Source organism: Pipra filicauda, unplaced genomic scaffold (genome assembly GCF_003945595.2).
Source record: "Pipra filicauda isolate LSUMZ 115617 unplaced genomic scaffold, ASM394559v2 scaffold37_size4185640_pilon, whole genome shotgun sequence".
NCBI lineage: Eukaryota > Metazoa > Chordata > Aves > Passeriformes > Pipridae > Pipra > Pipra filicauda.
In genome coordinates this window covers 3,166,411-3,188,153 of record NW_024104509.1, presented here as the reverse complement: position 1 = coordinate 3,188,153, position 21,743 = coordinate 3,166,411, and the positions used below count along the sequence as shown (strand labels likewise).

The 21,743-nt window shown below is 38.3% G+C and overlaps 2 long non-coding RNA genes across 3 annotated transcripts; both read right to left on the bottom strand.

Moving 5' to 3' along the window:
- Positions 1-940: 940 nt before the first annotated feature.
- Positions 941-2,838, bottom strand: LOC120323929. The gene is made up of 2 exons (XR_005564877.1): positions 2,710-2,838; positions 941-1,354 (listed from the first exon to the last, which is right to left on the bottom strand). It is a non-coding gene; the product is annotated as an uncharacterized LOC120323929 (long non-coding RNA).
- Positions 2,839-3,499: 661 nt separating this feature from the next.
- Positions 3,500-20,792, bottom strand: LOC114004308. Of its 2 annotated transcripts, none has more exons than XR_005564876.1 (3): positions 20,636-20,792; positions 6,540-6,652; positions 3,500-3,596 (listed from the first exon to the last, which is right to left on the bottom strand). It is a non-coding gene; the product is annotated as an uncharacterized LOC114004308 (long non-coding RNA). The 2 variants fall into 2 exon arrangements; XR_005564875.1 differs by lacking the exon at positions 20,636-20,792 and adding an exon at positions 12,076-12,130.
- Between the last annotated feature and the right edge of the window lie 951 nt (positions 20,793-21,743).

The following is a 21,743-nucleotide window of genomic DNA, read 5'->3' as shown; positions in this document are numbered from 1 at the left end:
TCCATGCTAGTTTCCCATTCATTTAGCTCATCTGTATTTCTGTAGCTGCCTGAAAAAAATATCATCTTCCACGGAGAGCTAAAATATAAGGAGAGTAAACGCTCTTAATAGAGCATGTATGTCTATGAAGACAGGCTGAGAAAGTTTGGGCTGTTCAGCCTGGAGAAGAGAAGGTTGCATAGAGACCTCACAGATACCTTCCAGTATCCAAAGAGAGCCTACAGGGAACCTGAAGAGGGACTCTTCATGAGGAATTGTCCTGATAGGACAAGGGAACGGCTTCAAACTGAGAGAAGGTTTAGATTAGAGGAAGAAATTCTTTACTGTGAGGGTGGTGAGGCACCGGCACAAGTTGTCCAGAGATGCTGTGGATGCCCCATTCCTGGCAGTGCTTAAGACCAGGTTGGACAGGGCTTTGAGTAAGCTGGTTTAGTGAGAGACGTCCCTGCCCACAGCAGCAGAGTTGGAAAGAGGTGACCTTTAAAGTCTCTTCCAATCTATGCCATTCTATGATTTTATAACATATCATTCAGTTACCTCACACTTCTGTTGTAAGACTATATAGTTGAACTAAGACCTAGAAATATTAAGTGTGTCTTTATGGGGAAAGCTCTCTTGAAAGAAATAGCATTAGATATTTTGTAGCAATCTTTGACTCTGAAGTCACAACCACTACATCCAATAAAAGCATCTTTCATAATCAAAAAGTCCCAAACTTGTGCAGGTCTTTTCCACAGAGTTGAAAATGATACAAAAAAAATGGAAAATTCTTTCCATAGACTCACAGTAAAATAAAGGTGGGGTTTTGGAAACCAGTTAGTTCTAAACAAAACAAGATCAAATATCAACTTGTCTTTGGAATTCCTTTTTTTACCTGCAGAACAGCTAGTAACAGGATCCCAAGTATATGGGTGAGTAATGGAGTCACTGTAACATTAAATGTTTACCTTAATTATAAGGCATTTATTTGAAACAGTTGTTGCTCTCTAGCTGTAAGGGATATTCACATTGTCATTTGAAAAAACTCAAGCAATTGCAAATAAACTGCATTTTCACAGTTATCATTAGCTTGGATTTGCTATCTCTGTTGTGAGCCAGAGATACTATACGACAAAGAGATTTCAAAGCTCAGGCTTTGCAATAGACTGCAGGCTCACTGGGATTAACTGTGTGAAGACATTTGTACAGTTCAGTGAGGAGCAATCAGGACCAAGACTCACCAGTGGTTTAAAATGTACAGGCACAGCAGTTTTTACCTTCAGCTGACCACATACTTTTCAAAGGCTGGAGCCTCAAAGAAGGTTGGAGGTGTTTCTGAGCCACCACAGTCTGCAGCTTCGCACAGCAAGGCACACTGAAATTAGTGTCAGATGTGTTACATGAAGATTAATAAATCATCAGAGTTCACGAGGAGCTACACATACTTTTAGCTGTTCTTGCTGCAAGGTAGAAAGTGTGCCAATAAGGTAACACTCCATAAACAGTGAAGCACCAACCATTTCAACTTTCAATCTCCTCCATCTGATTTAGGATGGGAAGAAAGAAAACATTTTGAAGTTGTACTAGGTATACTCACCAACATGACAACTTGGAACTAATAGTGGTTGTTTTAACCCTCTACACAGATGCTAGGACTTTGTTGTTAAATAAATACAGGCTTGAAAGCAGCTTCATGACACTAATGAAAAGCAGGAGCACATTAGCTCAGCAAACAGGTATTCCCGTGTACTATGCCATACTCTGGGTTCATGGAAATTATTCTCTGTATTTAAACAAGAGAATTTAAATAGCCCTGCATGAGGGACCATGCAGCAAAGAAGGAAAGATGATGACCTTGGATCAAGCAGTCTTACTGGCAGTAGTCATGAGGTTCTAAGACCAGAGTAGCTTACACAAACCAGATCTCAAATGAATATTTTATAGAAATCTTCAATCAACTCACAGCCTTTGGTTCCTAAGAGAACAAAAGATCTCCATATGCAAGATTCCCTTGAGGATTGGTTAAAGGGCAATGATTTAGCAGTTTGAAGCAGTGCTGACTTCTCAGTATTATTACTACTAAGGTATTGTGATGCAAATAGCTTATACCAAACATTAAGAGTGATGAGAAGAGATTTATTTTAGTTTAATAAGTACTTGAAGTTCCTATTAGGGGCCAAAGTACAGGGCCTTGCCTGCTAGGGTGGAGATGTCATAGGTTATAGGAGCCAGTATTGCCATCTTATTTGAATGAATCCTGGGTATATGTGGACTAGTTCTTTTTTGCTGATTGATGGAGACCTGTTGCCGCACGCTCATTGGAGCACTATCCTGGGGTACACGGTGGGGTCTTAAATGCTTTTGGGATGCTGCAGCTCTGTTGGCATTTGTCCTAAGCAGAGAGTCTTACCTGTGTGTTGACACAGGACCTCACAAGCCAGCTGACTTCTCATGTTACCACTATCTCTTCCAGATATGTCAGTAGTTTCCATGGTCTCATCCTTTGGCATCACATTTCCAGATGAGGCACAGGGAAGGTAATTAACTTACAGACAATCACGATGGGGAGTCTTTTTGATAGGGTGGGTCTTATAACTCCTTTTTATAGTTCATCAATTAGTAAGAATAATGCCCCAGAGACCCATACAAAAGAAAATATTCTTTTCTGCAAGAATCATTAGACCAGCTAGTACAATTAAGAAAGACGAACAAGTTTCAAGCAGATACTACCTCTTTCTTGTATGGAGATAATAAGCACATAGTATTTGATCTCAGGAGAAATTTATGTCTAGGATGGCAATCCATTGGTTTACAGGAAAATTCTTGATGGGGGTGGAATTCTTTTATAGAAAGGTAATATCCCCCCGAAGAAAAAAAAATAAAAACAATAAAATGGGATTGATAGAAAATTTGCAAAGTAAGAAAATGTCAATTTTCAGAAAAGCTTTTCAGATCAGTTCTTTTATAATAAATCTTGAGTTTTACTATTGATCCCCACAGAAGTAGAATGGGATTCAGTGGTGTTGATGTCTCTCTATCCCAGTGATGTAATGGTGAGTTTTTGAGGTTGTGCATTTGGAAAGAGCAGCACCAATGCAGTAATGTTCTTTATATCTCTTAGATTCCCTTCAGCACAGGCAGCTGTGATTTATAAATTCCTGTGAATTCTCATGAGTCTAACAGGAGACAGACTGTTCTTCCAAGAGGTGCCTAGCACCAGAAGTGTGTGGGCTATCTGGGATCCAAGACTCCATGACTGTTTTTGTGATGTTCTGGCTCCAAACCCCTTGTTTTCTTTATTTTCCAATTACTTTTCATTGCAGGGCACAATGTTAGTTCATCTCACAGGAATTTGTTTACTGTTTTCCACTATTTCAAGCCTCTTTCCTGGTTAGTTTTCAACTTGGAAATTACCTTTTTCCACACAGACACATTTTTTTTCCCCCTAAAGTTCTGATTAAATACTATTTTTTCCCACTTTTTGCCTTACTCCGGTAAGCAACATTAATACTCACCAAAGAACACTAGTTGGCCTGCAGCTGTATTTTTCACTACGGTTCAAGGTCTTCTGAAGTTGAGGGTGCCTTCTTTGCTGGATGCTGGCCAGTAATAACACACTAGAGTAAAAGCAGGGAAAATAACCCAGGCATTTTAAAGCGCACTCTTAATCTGATTTTATTTCCTCCTTTCTACCCCTCTTTCCATTTTGTTTTTACTCCTTTTTCTTCTTTTCTGTGTTATGTTCTCTCTCGCTCATCCCCACCCCCTCCTGCCCTAATGATATTTTGTATGCATTGTGGGCTACAGTCAGGAGAGGGAATTTGATTTTGTGGTGAAGTTCTAACAAAGAAAAAGTGGGACATTTAAGTGGGTAGGCAAAAAAACACATTCAGTATGGAAAATATATAGATGTATAGATTTTTCTTCCACTTCTACCATACTATTTTCAAACATCTTCAAACTATATCTTTTTTTTAGGGCTTAAATGTACAAAATAAATGTACCAAAATTATAAGATTAATTGTTTTGCCTGCCTCTCCTAGTCCATGGTGCTTACATCAAGGCTAATAGGCATTTGCACATTAGAGGATTCTGTTTCCTTAGTGATCTCGTACAAGCATTAAATCCAATTCCTTCCTTTAAGTCAAATAGTTAGGATGCTGAGGTTACAATTAGGGCTTTGAAGGAGGAGGATATTGAGACAACAAAGAAGTTGGCATTTCATAATGAAAAGTCACCATAATCTGCAAGATGTTTTCTTGGGAGTCCTTTTAATTCTTACAACCAAAATCTCAAAAGTCTCATATTGCTAAGGGAAGAAAGAAGAAGGAATTCAAGAGCCAGATCTGCTGTCTGTGCAAACAAAATGCCCAGCACCTTCTGGAGGAGCCCTGGGAGAAATGCTGTGCTGTATTGATGATGTATCATCACACTACTGTGAGCATGATGGAGTAGAGAAGTGGAACCATGCCCTGCATTGCCAGAATAGCTCAAGGTTAAGTGTAACATAAATCCTAGCAGGCAACAGGAAAGGCTCTGCTGATACCTTGCACAGTAGCAGCTGGAAGACACTACAGTTACAATTGGCTCCTACTCTAAGACTGGTTTTCTTAAGATGTGAGTGCTTCTCTATTTCAGTAGTAAAATATTTTAAATTGTAATACCATTTAAAACAAAGAACATATTATGTCACACTGTAATACACAATATCCACAGAAATTTAAAAACTGTTTCATAATATGCATACACTTCAGATTAATTTAACATTTTGCCTTGGCTCTACTAATTTTCTACTTTCTAAGTGTCATTTACTTTCTAAATATATAAACTGGGTTAAACTGATTAGTCACAGAAAGGCAAATTGGGAGCATTCTGAGAGGTAATTTTTCCTGTTCTAAGAATATAATCAAATAGCGCATCCCAAAGGGGTGAGAAAGATTCTTTGAATTTTTTTATTTTTTTTTTTTAATAAAGATAATTACAGTGAGAGATGTACTAGATTAGGACAGGTTGCCATATGCAGCCAACTGTATCTGTGTGTATATAAACCAACCAACTCCCAACAATTGTATCTGAATCTCTGTGTACAGTCTGAGGGAGACGAGAATTACTTGTTCAAGAACTAGATTTAAAATAGCATTTCATGTCTGTCTGCCTTCACAAGATGCACAGAAGGGTGACCAGCACTTGAGCAGGTATCCTGTGTGCTTCTGCTAGAAGGGTTAGAGTTGCCCTGTACTTCATACCCTGCATTGCTAAGAGAAGAGAGCCTGGGGCTTTAACTCATGCTGTGTGCCAGAGCCTGCACTTCATTCAGTCACATTGCTAAGGGACAGCTAAGACAGAGAGTGGAATGAAAACCATGATGTTCTGTAAGGAGAAAACTCATTGATGTCATGGCAGGCACAGAGGAAGTAGACAGTGCAAAGCAAATTCAAGGCAGTAGGCATCTCAAAAGGGAAAATATTTCTCCCTTTGGTGGAAAAAGGGCTGGAGAACTGTTCTTGTACTTTTTTCTTGGATCCAACAGGAAGTGTTCAGTTCCCAGATTGTTTGCTGTTCTTTAAACTTGTGCACTGTAGTTGAGGTGACATGCTTGACTTAAATCCATCCATCAGTTTCTTCTCCTGCAGCTTTAATGTCTGGTTTCTTAGCATATCTCTTATTCCTTCAGAGGTACTTTCTTGTGCTCAGAATATTTAAGCTACACTTTGATAAATACCTGAGGTTTTTATATTTTGTACAGCAAATCACTGATTTGGTTTCCACTGACCTTCATTTCCTTGGAACAACATTAATTTCAAGTTCTGTATCTTCACTTAAACATGAAATGCATTAGTCGGTGATATGATAGTTTGAGTTCTACTTTATTACACTTAGGTGGAGATGGTGAAATCAAATGGTTATATTGACCTGAGCTCAAGTTTGGATTCAGTTCTGACCTTCGAAACATGCAGAGTTCCTGCTGATTACAATGAAAGTTAGACATACCTAGCCAAGACTCAGCATTTGGCCCTCACTCAGAATGTGTATTAGGTTTTGCTTTTCTCTAGATGTAGAGGTAACGTCAAAAACATTGTCTATTTGAAACTTGTTTTCTTCTGGTTGTCTAAAGTGAGGTGTCTTTTCCCATCATCTGATCCCAACCTAAAATCACAAAGCTAACCGCTAGTTTTGCCAGCTGTAGTTCTCCCAGCTTGCCAGTACTTTTGCATCAATGATGAGGACATCACCTCATCAGGTCACATCACCTTGTTGACACAAAGATATGCCTTTGCAATGCAGCCCAGGGATGACACAGGTGACACACTGTTTCACAAGCAGAAGATTACGTCAGTTCTTATAGGAAATTCCCCCTAGCCAGGCACCTCATGAAAAACAGTGGTTTAGCTGTTTAGATGGTACTTAGGTGTGTTTATACAGGAACTGTTAAACTAACTTAGCAATAACACATTTCAAACTACCACCTTGCACAATGGAAAAAAAATGCTGAAAACAGCTAAAAGGAATGTTAGTTTGAATGGTCTCAACAGAACTGGCCAAAATTTTTTAGCACTTACTTTAGTGTCATTCCAATAGAGTGCATAGAAAGTTGAAGGTGAACAGAGTTTTCTCATTCCGGTTCCAATCAAAGACACAGCAAGAAGTTTCCTATACTGGGAGCTTACAGTTTCTGAAGACAAAAAGAGAGAAAATTCTGAGAAAAAGGAAGAATTACTATATAGTTACTGAGACAAAAGCCTTAGGCAAAGAAAGAAGAATGACTTGCTCAAAGCTACCAGAGGTTGTGGTGTTCTGAAGACCTTCACTCACTGCTTCTGGACAAAATAGTAGAGTATTTTTCCACTCAAGTTTTGCTCCTTGGGGTAGCATTTAGCACTGTGCATGGCAGAGTAAAAATACAAATAATAACAAATAAAAGTAGTTCAGATCAGCTTGTGGTTTATGTCTACCCACTGTGTGTCTATGTCTCCCACGATGCAGGTGAAAATAGCTGTCCAGAAGGATAATTTAGATCAACTTTTAAGTAGTTCTAGAAACAGAACTGGAACAGACATGGGAAAGAAGGGAATCACATTTACTGGCAAAAAGAGACTAGGAGAGTTTGGATGAAGTGCTAAGACAGCCTTGCTCACCTGACCACAGCTACTGCTGTGCTGAAAGCACCACAGAAAGGTCCATGTAACATATTGTAATGCTTGTGACACAACCCACAGTGTGCTGATAAAACAGGTATGCAGTTCTGAAGCCATTTTATGCAGTTTACTATGAATTTTTAAGACTGTTGTACTGAGTTAGGTGGTGTGCTTCTAATGTTAGAATAGTCCTTTCCTGTAGCAACCTAGAAACCAAGTTTTGGAATAGCCTGAATTCCAAAAAATCTTGGGGAAAACTGAAATTGAAAGAATGTTGGTGCTTATACGTAAGGATTTAGATACGTTTATATAAGACTTAGATGCATATAAAGTAGAAAGTGAGGATTGTAAGGCACTATCATTTAAGAAGGTAGGGCTGGAAGAAGCTTCCTTGTATGTAGAGGGGAAAATTTCCTTTCTGAATTCTTAAGAAGTTTTATGGGGTTGATTTTTTTATTTTGTCTTGGCATACTTCATGTGCACAGGTGCCACCAGAGTGATGGCTGCACAACTTCAGGTAAAGTTCTCATTTTATTCTGGCAGGATCATTTTCCTGGTTTTCCTCTGGAAGCAATTAAAACTGTTCTCCTTTATAAGATTTGCTGGTTTAAGTTTGGGCACCCAGAGAACAAAATATCACACAAGTTTTTGTCAAAATGCTGGATTGGAAATCCATATTTATGAGCAGCTTGCTATTCTCTTTTTGCTGCTTCTCTCACCTTTTTACTGTCTTTTTGTCTTTTTAAAAATAATCATGTTTATATTTCTGTCAATTCAATTATTCAACATTTATTTGACGTGTCAGAATATTTGGAAACATTAAATTAGATAAATGGTCTCATACCAAAGAAACAATTGAAATGCTAATGTAGACGTAGATCCTTCAATCCTGATATATTCTTATATGGTAGAATATTAGGGCTGACTCTGTCTCACTTGCTGTATGAGCAATAAAAAAAACCATCTCTGAAATGGAAACACTTCTAAGTATCTTGGTCCATATAAATGCCAAGTTGTTTCCATCTCTTTGAAACACAAAGTCCAGCACGTTTGTCTTGCAATACTCAGGTGAGTGTTTTCATAGAATAACAGAATCATCAAGGCTGGCACTATCACTGTAACCACATCATCCAGTGCCAGATCCAGACACATCTTAAACACCTCCAGGGATGGTGACTCCACCACCTCCCTGAACAACCTATTCCAATGTCTGATCACCACAACAGTGAAATTTTTTTCAAATCTGGATCTCCCTTGTCCCATCTTAAGGCCATTTCCTCTTGTCCTCTACTGCAGGCACAGTAGAAGAGACCAGCCCCCACCTCACCACAACCTCCTTTCAGGTACTTGTAGAGTGATGAAGTCCCCCCTTGAGCCTTCTCAAGATTCACATTTTAAAATGGTAAATTTAAAAATGAAAGCTCAAAATACTAGAAAAAGATAAAAGTTTCACAGAAACCTTGTGCAATTACTTGTAGTAGACAATTCTGTGTAAAAACTATTTAAAAATGTATCCCTTTTTGTTTGAAGATATAAAACCTAAAATAGGTGCCTAATTTGTCTGGGGTTTTGTCTGTTTTGTTTTCTTTTTCTTATATAGAAAACAAGGTCTTACTACCTAACAAGGGATATTTCTTCAACTTTTCTTTTTTTCTACCATAGAATTTTTAAGCGTAAGAACAGCCAGCATTTTTAACTTTGTCCTTCTTTCATTGTTCTTTCATTGAACTGATGTGGGAGGAAACAAAACATCTAGCAGAAACTAACAACCTCTGTTAGATGGCATGAGGACGAGAATGGTGGAAATACCTACTCTGAGTGCAAGGGTCAGAGTTGGACTCTGTAGCAACAAGCACAAGGAGAGAACTGGAAACAATAATCATTTTTCTTACTTGCCTGGCTTTCTGAGACCCAGTAATCTTTCAACAAAAGACCCTTTAGATATGTAGATATTTGGGATTGAGGGAGAGGTGTTTAATTTCACCATCAGCTCCTTCCAGCCAAAGCTACAATTCAGCGGCTTTCACCATCATGCAGAAGAAGAGTTGTCAACCAGCAGTTAAATACTGACATGAATAGTGCCTTTGTAAATATTTCTGTTCTGCCTTTGAAAGCACACAAGCCAAAACAAAAAAATCTTCTGACAACCTGCGAAAAACAAAACTGAAACGCTTCAACAGCCTTTGGAGCTAGAAAGTTGGCCAAATAAACTCTTAAAAATTGAATGCCCTTTGTCAGGCAGAGGAAAGTTTGTGGTCTGAGAGTTGACCATCAGGCAGTCCAGCAGTGCAGCTGTGCGTCTCAGAAAAGCATTTCTTAGTTGTGTCAGTTCATTGGTTGCATTTTTATTTCCAATCATAAATTTACATTCATTCACAATCATGAAGCATTTGCAGTCATCGTCATATTCATCTTGAGTAGTTTTCCCTATTAAAAGCATTAGCAAGACACTGAGTTTCCAGATCTTCAGTCAGATTTGATACATTCTAAGTTCTGCCAAATAATCCCCAAGTTGAGTGATTTTCTTACCTGGAAGAATAAGGATTTGAGTCTGTGTTGTTTCCCTTTTAAAATTCTGAATGCACTTTGTGTCACAGACTCAGCCTGACTCTTTGGTAGCACCAGAAGAAAGCATTAGGTAAGTCAGGTTTAGATAAAGTATTTTTTTGTGTGATTAAGTTACATAAGCTTATCTCTGACTTTAAATACAGGAAGGTTTTGAACTATTCAAAATTGGTGAAATGCTGGACAGCTTCTGAGATGTTTTGCTTGTTCTCCATGGCTGGTTGCACTGAAGTTGTTAGTCCTGCAGCAAAGTCTTTCCAAGTGTGAAGTGCAGAGAGTAGAGGTGGAGTCAAAGAAAGAGAAGCAGTTTTTCTAAGAGGCAGCAGGAAATCAAGAGCCTCCCTCACATACACGAAGAAAATATTTTTCATATATTTAAGTTTATAATCATGTATATTGCATAGTGTCATGGACACGTATTGCAGAAAACATTGCAGGCAGTGATAAACTATAGAGCATTGCGACTGAAGTGGAGCAGTTATCTGGAGATGTACAAACACAGGTGCAAAACTGAATATTCAGACTTCTTTAGATTACAGGGCACATAGGTCAAAGCTGCCAATTTATCTACTGTTTTTATTCTAAATTGTACTGGATTTTAACTTTCAGCAGGGATGGCAGGAAAATTACCTCATCCAGTATCTGGCAGACTCAAGAGCAGCACCACTGCTCAATCTGCTCAGAGGCTGCTGGGAGTCCAAATTCTCTTATGAAAAAATCCAAGAGTTTGTGTCCTACCTCTTTGTGGGAAAGTTGGGGGGGTTTTACAGGATAAACTGTGTCATACAACAATCTGGGGATGTTTTTTTTCAGTCATCTCACATCTTATGCATAACAGTTAATGCCCTTTGGAAGGGCATGTCTATATTAGAATTGTTATGTTTTCAGCAGTTACTTAAAGTTAGATCAACAGTTCCCTCCAGACAGTCATTGCTATGTCATTCTGCACAGATTTACAGCTTAGTTAACCTGTGTCTTTATTTGTAGGTCATCCAAGATCAGTTCAGCTGACTGTAACCTTCCACTTACATTTTAAAATTCAACTAGTCCTGGTAAAATTCCACTTTATGTATACTCAACAATATTTATATTACAGCAGTCCAGTTGCCTGCTTCCAGGTGCACTTGGTAGGAAGGTCTTCAATTCTTTGGTCACTGGGAAAAGAAAGAAATTCCCTGACATGCCAAGACCTAGCAGCATCGGTAATGCAAGAGAAGGATAGAAGCCAAGGGTCTTTGTAAAATGCGGAATGGGAAAGGCACCTAAGTAACTGCAGGTGCAAAGGAGGGATCTCTTTCCCAAACAGAAAGAGATTCTTCCAGGTAGATTCTTTTACAACATAACAATCTTCACTTAGAAATAGGATCTGGAAATCTAAGATACAAATGTGAATCTTTAGACAGAGAACTAGTATGCAGCTTCCGCTGAGGGCAATACTGCTAGTCAGAATGCAGGCTGGGATAAACTTCCTTAAAATTATGAGGTATGACCCATGTTCTCAGTTTAAAGCAGATCAATGCCAGATTCCTTAAACAGGAAGAAGCAAATATAAACTTCGAGGTAGAAATACTTTCCAAATGCTGCCTGAGTTGAGAAGATATGCATATAGATAGATGGAGGGATACACACAGAAACAATCTAGCATCCAAAGGGAAGCCTAAAGTGTAGGGTTCTGGCTCACGTTCTGTGGAGCTCTGTGGGATGAAGCTATTGTTTCCCATGGCACCAGCAATACTTCCAACCTGCTCTTGTTAATGTAGTAAAATTGGAGGCTTAGAATGAAGAGCAGAAAATAACTAGGAGAATCTTGTTATTTATCCTGGTGTAGTATTCTTATTGTGGTCACTAAAAACCTACCTTTAAATTTTGAATTTGCAGTCAGTGCTTATAGCAAAATACATTTTTTTCTAGACTTTCCTCTAGAATGTGTAGTTATTTTGTCCACTAAAGTCAATGAAGTAACAGTGACCTAAGTCATCTGAGCTTTAATCCTGCCTGTGGCTGGAAGCCCAGTGTTTCCCTCCCATGCTTTGCAGTAGCAGAAGAAAAAACATTAGACAGAAGTTACACTTCTGTTTTGAATCAGAGACCATTTCTTTGTTTTCCTTTTGTGTTTGTTTTTTTCCAATTATTAGTGTATTTATGAATTAGTCAACACCTACCAAAGGTGATATTCCAGCTAAAATGATAACTGAATATCAGAAGATTATTTGGGCTGTGCCTATATTGACAAGTAGGGTAACACAGTAGGAGTGGATCTATGAGATAGAACAATTGATGTTGAGGACTGCATATTCCACAGTATATTAATGTCAGATTGATTCTGGTCTGACCTGTAAACAGAAGACTCATTGGCTGGAGCACTCCAGGGGTATATCTTCTGGGTTAGAATTACCTGCAGGTAATCCAGATAATATGCTTCAAGGCCTCTCTGCAGCATGGTAAGTGGGAAAAGTCAGGAGGTTTGCTTCAAAGTTTTGCTTCTCAACTCACCTAAAATTCAATGTAGAAAGATGGTTTACCTCTCTCTCCTAAAGACAGGCCATCAGTTTTTCATACTGCAGTAAGTGCAGTCTGGGAATGGTCTTGCAAGTTCTTCCCTTGTTAAAAGTCTTCCTACTGGATTATAGGTAAACTTGCTTGCAAAAGAATTGTTTCTGAGCTGAATTAGATACCTGCTGTATAGCACTGGCTACGGTATTGTCATGGCACGCTACTGAGGCTTGCCAGAGAACAGCTGTTTCCTATTTTTGATGTGTAGTGAAAAGGAGACAGATAAGGCAGAAAAATTCAGAGGGGGCGGTAACAGCTTAGAATTTGTGCCCTCTTCTTCAGGCAAGGTGCCTGATTCACAGAACTTGAAATTGGACCTAGGCAAGCTCCCTGAGGCAATACAGACACAAATGATAAAGTGATTTGAATTCTCAAAGAACTGACTAATACTTTTTACCTGGAGAGGAAATTACTGAGATATAAGACTCACTACTTAAGTTTTAAACCTATTGAGTTATATATACATAATCTCATTTTTGATGTGCCCAAATGACCAAGGTCACTTTATTTTTCACAAAGCAATAACTCCACAAATCAGAGGACAGAAAAAAGAGATTGATTTGAAGTCATTAAAGCAATTAATCAGTATGCTTATTTGATAATAATGCTTCCTGGAATAAGTCTGAAACCACTGTTAGCATCAGTGTCACAGTTGGGGAAAGCATTTTCCGGAGGGTAGCCGGAGGTGGCCCTGACAGCTGCTCTGAATTGTCATGTTGCACATTCCACGGTTTAAACAGTAATTTATTTTGCAATCCCTACATCATCAATTCTGGGATGTTTGTCCATAATGTTTAATGTTTAGAGAGGTCAATATTTAAAGAGATCTGTTTTCAGCAAATAAAACCTCTAGGTTCCCTGAAAGTTAATATGTCACACACTCTGATGGTGATACAGAGCAAGAATTGTCACCGACAAAGCGTCAGTGCCTCTGTGAAGACAAGAAATTATGATGCCAAGTGAACCACCAGTGAGAAAGACTATTTAAGACTTCTGACGCAGTTTCTGAATGTCTTAGTAAAGTTCACTGGAGCATAAAGGAAAGACTCCATTTATTAATCCTATTCAAGACATGCAGGGGAACAAAAAAGTGTGAATAGTACAAAACAGCTACATAGGATTTGCCAACGTGAGGAAATGAACGTCCCTGCTGCTCTGCCTTCTTCTGCAAGCCAGCGTGGGAAAAAACAGGCATGTGTTTTGGCAGACTGTGCAATGCACTGTTCCTCTCAGTAATGCCTGTAAGAGTTTCCACAATATCTTCCTGTAGGATCTCTGCCTTGAAGTAGCATCGTCATGCTTGGCATCGAGGTTCCCAAACTGATGTTGGCACAACCCAAATAGCAAATTTAAGGGTTGTGCTGCCTACAGGGGAAGATGTTGGCATTAAAAGCTGTTACTGTAGGCACTGAAATCACAGTGTACATGGCTGTATGGTATTACAAGCAAAGAAGTAAAGGGCTGGTGGAATCCTTTCACATGCTGGTGACCTGAGGTTAGCAGGCTTTGCCTCTGCTAACCCTGCTGCCTCTAGATCACCCCCTTTGCCTGACTTTCTGCTTTCTGCTGCAAAGGTCTGTGGCAGCAATGCTGGGAAGCACAAACTGCCCTCCCTCTCCTTCCACGTAGAGTTCTGAGCAAGAGGAGGACTGCTGCCTTAAACAGCAAATAAGTAAAAGACCTCTGAGCAAAATCCATAGTGATCAGAATCACAAAGATACTTTTGCACCTATTCATTGAAACTGTTACAAACACTAGTGAGAGCTTATGAATTTATACCATTCATCATATATATATATATACACACACACACATAAATATATACACATATATAATATTTTAATCTGACTTAGGGAAACTCACACCTGCACGCAAAAATAAATTCCTTCCACCAATTTGGAAATGCAGCCTTTAAGTCTAAAATTACTTTGGTTGAAGCATCATGTTAAACACCTTGATGTGGTGTATTTGATTTGCATACACAAATTTAACAATAAACAGTCTTATAATTTTAATTTTTCTCACTTTTTAGAAGATGTGACCACTTGTGTCCAGATACTCTAAGCAGTTCTGATATTTCTGGGAAAAGGGGAGATATTAAAAAAATACTGCCTCTTAATAAGGAAGGTTTGTGTTTCAAGCTGAAAAGATAACTCAATTCCTGAAAATCACATCTGATAACAGCTTTCCTAGGTAATAAGTATATACAATTTTTTTGTGTGTAAAGAGAGGACAAAATACAGTTTAACACTTCTAAGTACCACTTTTAATGAAATAGAGGTTATGGTTTGTTTCCTCAACCTCACCTTTGGAAGTTAGATCCTCCATAGTCACTCAAGACATTCATAATTTCTTGTAAATAGAAAAGAGAAACAAACAAGATTTTTAAAATCTCCTGATTACTCAGGTCTCTACACTCTCTTCCTCTGCTCTCTCTGTCTCCAGACCCAAAAATGCTGTGAAGTCAAGGCAAACCGCCAAGAATTTCACACCCAGTGCTGAACTGGCATAGAGTCAAAGGTTGCTAGTTGCATTTGGATGCCAAAACATTAGCACTGCTCTCACTATTAGCTTTTACATGTCCTTTTACAAAATTAGATACTTTGCAATCTTTGCCTCTTCTATAAGCTTTCATTTCTTGCTTTTCCAAGTTTTGCTTGAACACTAATCTTGCTGCTGGTAAGAAAGCATCTTATATACTGAAATACTCCTCTTCAGTAGCAATTATTGATGGATGTCTCTCTTCTGCAATAGGAAGCAGATGCATCAACTGTTGCGTGCCCTGGATACCTCAGCGCTATCAGCTCAATGCTGCTCAAGCCTGTTCTTTGGTCCACATTTACCAGTCAGCCAAACTGAGTTGATCCCCAAAGCCCAACTGACGGGCTGCCTCAGCCTAAGCTCCACAGGTGTCTTTGGAGGGGGACTGACTGCCCTTTCTTAGAGCTCCCAAACACATCCAAACTTCTACTCAGAAATTGAACATGTTAAGTGCAATACTGCCCTGTCAGTGTTACCCCAAGCCTGACCCTCATTAACACTGTATGAATGCACTCAGTGACTAATCACCACAATCAAAACCAAGGCTGTACTAGCTGAGATCTGTCCTTAATCCCTGGTCACACCTAATGTCTACCCTCAGAAGGTACCATACCGGTACAGTAAAAGGTCTGACCTATAACTTGCAAGCATATTTTTGGGACATAGACTTTTATCTATCATATACTCAGACACCGACATGCAACAAATAAATCACAAACTTCACTTTAGGCTCAGAAATGTTCCCACTGAACTCAGAGGGAGTCATCATCATCATCATCATGGCTAGGCTTCACATACGAATTAGAGGGAGTATTCATGTGTTAAATGCTTTGGGATCTGTCACACTAAGGCTATGAGCTTCCAAATCTGCCTGAAGTCCCTTTCTTTTATGAACACATATGTGTACCAAAGCACCTGACAAAACAGCAGATTGTCACCCTTACAATATGTGATATTATGACACTTTATTCCAAGGCTCTTTCTCTGGGAAAAGCAAGGACTCCAATCACAGAAAACTTGATGTAACATTATTTTTTGATGGATGTTCAAGTGGCTGGCAGAAGCAACCAGTACAACTGAGCAGATGTCTTCTTGCACCAGGCAGAGTTAACTACAGCATGGGGGGATACCCACTGCAGCCTATGGAGAAGTATTTAACCTCTGTTCCCCTGTGCAATTCTCAGCAACACAGTAGAAGGAACACACACTACAATTAATGATTCACGTATTTATAACCCAATCCTCTTGACCTTTGTTAGCCAAAACACCTCAGTAAACCAATCTCTACACTTAAATTTCTTGTAAGAAATATGGCAAATGTTTAGAAAAAAATTAGGGCTGGCAGGATATTTGTTTTGGGTTTTTACAGTAACAAAAAGCAGGAATACAGAAATGGTCAGATGAAGTTAAACAATAAGACAGGTGGTAACTGCTAAAAACAGAATGCAAAAAACTGTTTTGCTTATGTTGCACACTTCAATTTTACAATGATAACAAATTGCTTGTTTATCTCATCCAAGAAACTGTTTCCTCATTTCATGTTACAGCAAAAAGCTGACTAGGTGAAAATGGTTGATCAGTAATTTTGAGGATTATAGCTAAATCATTGCACTGGTTTCAAGTTAATGGTCTGTAAAAGAAATCATTACTTCTGCAGCAAATCTTTGGACAGAACACAGTATTTTTACTATTTCCAATTCTTAAGATGGCAGGCACATCCTAAAGGAATATTTAAAATATATACACAATCTTTTCAATTGCTACTTCTTTTGGCTTTATCCACACATTGAAATGAAGAAAATCTGAAAGTAAATTTTATGCCCTTTAAACAAAGGCAAGGTTCCTTTTCTGAGTATATCCCACTAAATCTGTGAAGCTCCTGCAGCTTGTAACTAGCGTTTTGTCTTAAGGCAGCCATTTATACTTCCTATTCTGCAGTAACATGTAGCATATGGATAATTCAGGAGCCTATTTGTGTTAGACTAGCAAGGGAAGGCCATACATAGAAGCAAAGTTACTAGGAAAAATAGTGCATCTCTTACTCTCACGAGCTCAACGCTTTGTTAGTGCCAGTGAAGAAATTTCTGCCTACTCTCAGCATGCTGCTTTACAGGCCGAAAGTAAATCAGTATTCATAAGCACTGTGGATTCCTTAAGCTCCACCTATTATCTCTAGCTGCCAGATCAAAGCTTTTAACTGAGTAAACCAATTTATGCCTCTGTATTTGAGTCAAATGCGCTTGATTGTGCATAACCTGCTCACAAAAAAAAGGTGCTTAATCAGCATAAATGCATGCTTTGTGCATAAGAGCCCAGCATTTCACTGGACACAGACGAAACAAAACAGAGCTTTAGCTGGGGAAAATGGCTGTTGTCCAGATCACCAGCAGTTTGGAAGGTTGTTTCTGTGTGGACACATTAGGTGCATCTGGAGCACCATAAGGCAATAACTGCTGGATGACATTGGATCCATATGGCTGCAGAAGGGGTCAGAAAGTTAATTAGAGAGGTTTTAAATGAGAATGGAAGGATGCTTGTTATTACACTCTGAAACTGTAACATATAAACACCGAGTGTGGGAGCTTGCTCAGCAACTACTCAGAAGTAAAGGGATACCACTGTGACTTCCTATGCAGAGACACAATAAAGACAAGTGTTTGTGTCCCCTCTGAGATTTTTCTTATGATGATTGTCATTGAAGACAAATAATAATTATTCGAACAAACAAACAACTCCACGCCCCTCACCTCCAACATTTTAAATAACCGACCAAAGCTTATTTTGCTCTTCCAAAATCAATTTTTGTTCTTTCCTATTGTGAACTCACTACTTCTTTTGTTTTTCATTCTCAGGACTCACAAAGTAAAGAAGTTCTTAATTTCTGAAGTGAAATAATGCAGAATTTTAGCTAATTTACAAACAAACTTTGCAGCTTCCCTCAAGCTTGCTGCTCTAGGACACAAAGATCTAGTGTTCTTCACTTTCAGGATTGAGAAGAAGAGAAGGAAGGAAAAACTCTCTTTAATTTTACCTGTGTATTACCTGTGTATTTTCTTAAGTAGAAGGTAAACAATGTAATCTAACAGGCTACAAAACCCTTTTCTTTGACTTTAATTGGTTGGTAGAGGTGAAGTTATAATACAGGTGACCCTTCATTTGACAAATAGATAAAACAAAGTTTGAGCTAAGGCTCTTAGCAAGCCTGAGTCTGTGTTGTTCTCCAATCTATCCCTGCAATGCTGTTAACTCCTGCTTTGTAACCCCAATGAACTGATTTCATTTGCAGCCTGGATTTTACCTACAGCTTGCTGAATCACTGTTTTGGACTTTTTGGTATACTATAGAACAAATTAAAAGACATCTTATTTAAGCGCACCATAAAATCACTGCTCCAGGCCACTTAGTTTTATTAGAAATGAGCAATGCAGGATCCTCCTTTGCCCAAAGTCACAATGTATGATTACATCCATCTCCCAGATTTTCATTAGTATTTCCATTTTGCAAAGCAAGCATAAACCTTCTCAGTTTGGCACAGATGCAAATGACCCAGCAATTGCAACCACAAATATCCCATTACATAACTGCATATGCTTCCTATTTTAATCAGTGTGGCAAATGACTAGTTGTATAAATGTGTAACTTAAAACCTGATATGAAAACGCGATAGAGACACCTTCACTTTTGAGAGGCCACTATCTTCCACCTGAATATATCACGTTCTTGTCCCAGTGACATGCTACCTACTTATCTGGTTCACCTTTTTGCCCTCCAAGAAATGTGCTGACTTGTAACATTTGTGCCCTATTGTAAAAGTAAGAGAGGACAGAATGCGAGGCCCTCAGTTGGGTGACTTGTGCAGGTGCACAGATGTTCAGGTTGCTGCATTACAGGTATCATGTATCAATCCGCAGTAAACTTTAGCTATCTCCACACTCGAGTGCATGATCCTTTTGGACTGGGAGGAACTGACCTTACAGTGAAAGAATTAGCTATTTCTAAAGAAAAAGAAAAGTTCATTTTGTCTACTTGTATTCCTGTATTTTCTCAGCCAGATGATTTCAGGATTAAGGATTTTCCTCTGTTCTCTGTGTAACACTGATAAAATAAAAAAGGCTTGTTGAGGACTATCATCCTGGATTACTCATCCCCTTAAGTTATGACAAACATCCTGAATAGATGAGCATAAGGAAGAAGTGCAAATCCATCCTTTGACATACACACTAAATTAAGAATGATCAACAACTAGCGACAATCTACAGAGACATAGCAATACCTTTGAAAAGGAAAAGGGGGGGGAAATGAGTAATTTCATAAATGTTCCCTCTCTAATTTGTAAACTTATTGTTATAAAAAGTATTACTCACAGTCTCAGTTTTATTTTTATTGTTTGTCCAAGCCTAAAGCTACTTCAAGAAAGATGCTTTCCTTCTAGGAAGGAAACAGAGGCTTCTTGTTTTCTCATTTTCTCTCACTTTTTGCAGTCTCTAGTATATTAAAAATGTACAAACGCAAATTCATTTGTGAATGAAGGATTCTACCTATTCTGTTTGTCACCAGAACCACATGCATTGGTGTCCAGACTTGCAGACTGCAGTAATGATGATTACTATAATTTTTGCAGATACAGCCCTACAATTTAAAGTCTTCACCAGTTAGTAATAATGTCAACCCAGAAACATAAATTCTAACCTAGAAAAATGAGGAGAACATATACTATAAGCAACCAAATTCCAGGGGGAAAAAAAGCATACGAACTCATTGGAAGCTCCTTACAGCTTTATTTTACAAAATTCTTTAACATCAACATCAATATTTTGCAGTATGATATAGGTACAATTTTTAAAGTCCTCTGGAATTAAAATGCAGCTGCATGTGACTTTCAAAAATGGAAATGGTATTCTAAATTAATCCCTTGAATTCCTTGAAATTCTTTATTTTCTCTGTAATGTTTCTTGACATCAGCTTTCAGTTTCATCTAATGTAGAAAAAACCCTTGTCAAAATCCTGCTGGTACTTTGGTAAGTGAGTAGGCAAGTTTAAACCACGTTATAACATTAATCCAGAACTTTCTTTTTATTTCTGTATACAAATTTAATTATTACATACTTGTTACAACATAGACAGATTCAGTTTATCTTACTTTTGTATTGAAGATGTGTCACAATATCCTAACTTGTAAAAGCTGAAAAATTAAGAACTGCAGTCCCTGGCACCAAAAAGATCTATAAGCATTCAAGAATGTAGAATAAATAAATACCTGCCCTACCAAAGTGACTTTTGCTACCGCCTCATCTTCAATAGTATCCTAACCTTTCTTCTTCCACCCATAAGCTAATTTAATTTGAAGCAAACCCTTATATTCTTGGTCTTGCTTCCCTCCTACAGCCACTTTAAATTTCTCCCCTATCTGCTTTAAAATGCCCATATCACACCAGACAAAGTTTGTTAGATTATCTGTTTGCCACTTTCTCTAACAAAACAAATTAACCCTTTCCACTGAAAGAACCTATGAGCTTCTGGGACACAAAGTATGTTGTAAAATTATCAAGTCACTAGAAGAATCTTTTGAAGGCAGCCATGGCTATACATATAATTTTACAGACCGGCACAAACATATCATCTTTCTAAGTCTGTGATTAAGTACCAGGCAGCATCAAAGGTTTCCATACATAATTCAAAACACAGGCATGGAGTTCTCTCTGGTTTCATAGTCCATACTGGTATAAAACTATTAACTTAGTGATAGCTACCTGTCTTACACGATTGTGATAAGTCCCATGGGCTTTACAGAATCCTCTATAGAGAAAAATAACAAATACTGCAAGTTAGGTGGATTATTTAAGCAAATATTTTGAAAATACCTTTACAAGGGCCAGATGAGACGACAACCCTAGAAATTACAGGAAGTGGAAACAGAAAATATGAGTCTGGAGTAGAAACCTTAAGAGGAAGAAAGAGAGCAGGTTTTACTGTCCACCAGTGTTACTATTTCCCTGTGTCCAAGATACAGTAAAGAATGGCAACAACAACAGTCAATCCATAAAAGCATGACATCATCCTTGTTACTTCTTTCTTTCAAAAAAAATTTTGCCTCAGTTGCCTGGTGGATGTCCTCATTCATCCTAATGAATGTTTTTAATGACAGGACTTGCATAACTGTTTTATTCTAACAGAATGGGAGACAAGCAGCAGATGCTGGTTGTAATATCACCCCTAATATCAGATGTTTCTGTACTTCCTCACAGGTGTTTGTCTTCCACATGGCTGACAGCTGAATTCTGTTCAAAAAGGATGATTAAGGCTCCAATACGTACAAAGCCAAGTTTCCTTTTGAATTCTTTTCTTCTTCCCGCTGTGCCTCATGTGGCTGGCAGAGCTTCTCCATCGTGGAACAGGGATTGCTGGAAGTGAATTCTTCTTTAGCAGACAGGCTTTTGTTCAGTTTTGACTCCAGGCTTCCAGCCCAAACTCTTGAGCAATCTGCACTGAGAAACCTCTGTGTGTCTGTGGTAAGATTTTTTTTTTTAGAGTTTTCTAGTCTGAGCCAATTTGTAGTACAGAGAACCATTTTCTGAAAGACTGTGTTCTGTGCAGAGATTCTTCATTGTCAGCCTTGTGCTAGCACATTCGCTGAGATTTACATCACATTAGACTTTAGATTTAAATGCAGATAAAATTGTTCTTAGGTTTATATTTCTTTACGCAGACTAATTGCGGAACAAATCAGGGAGGCATACTGTATTCTCTTGTCTCTTAATTAATTAATCCTTCACTTATTTTTCTATACAAATGGGTGAAAAAATGGTGTTTAAATATTAAATTTTTCTTTCTGAAAAAGGAACACATGATTCAACGGCTTATTTTCTGTCACAATCATAATTTCATCATACGAAATCCAAGGTTACTCTGTGCTCTAAAATAGTCAGCGCGTTCCTCATCTTCTTGTGGACATGCAAGGGGTCAAATAAT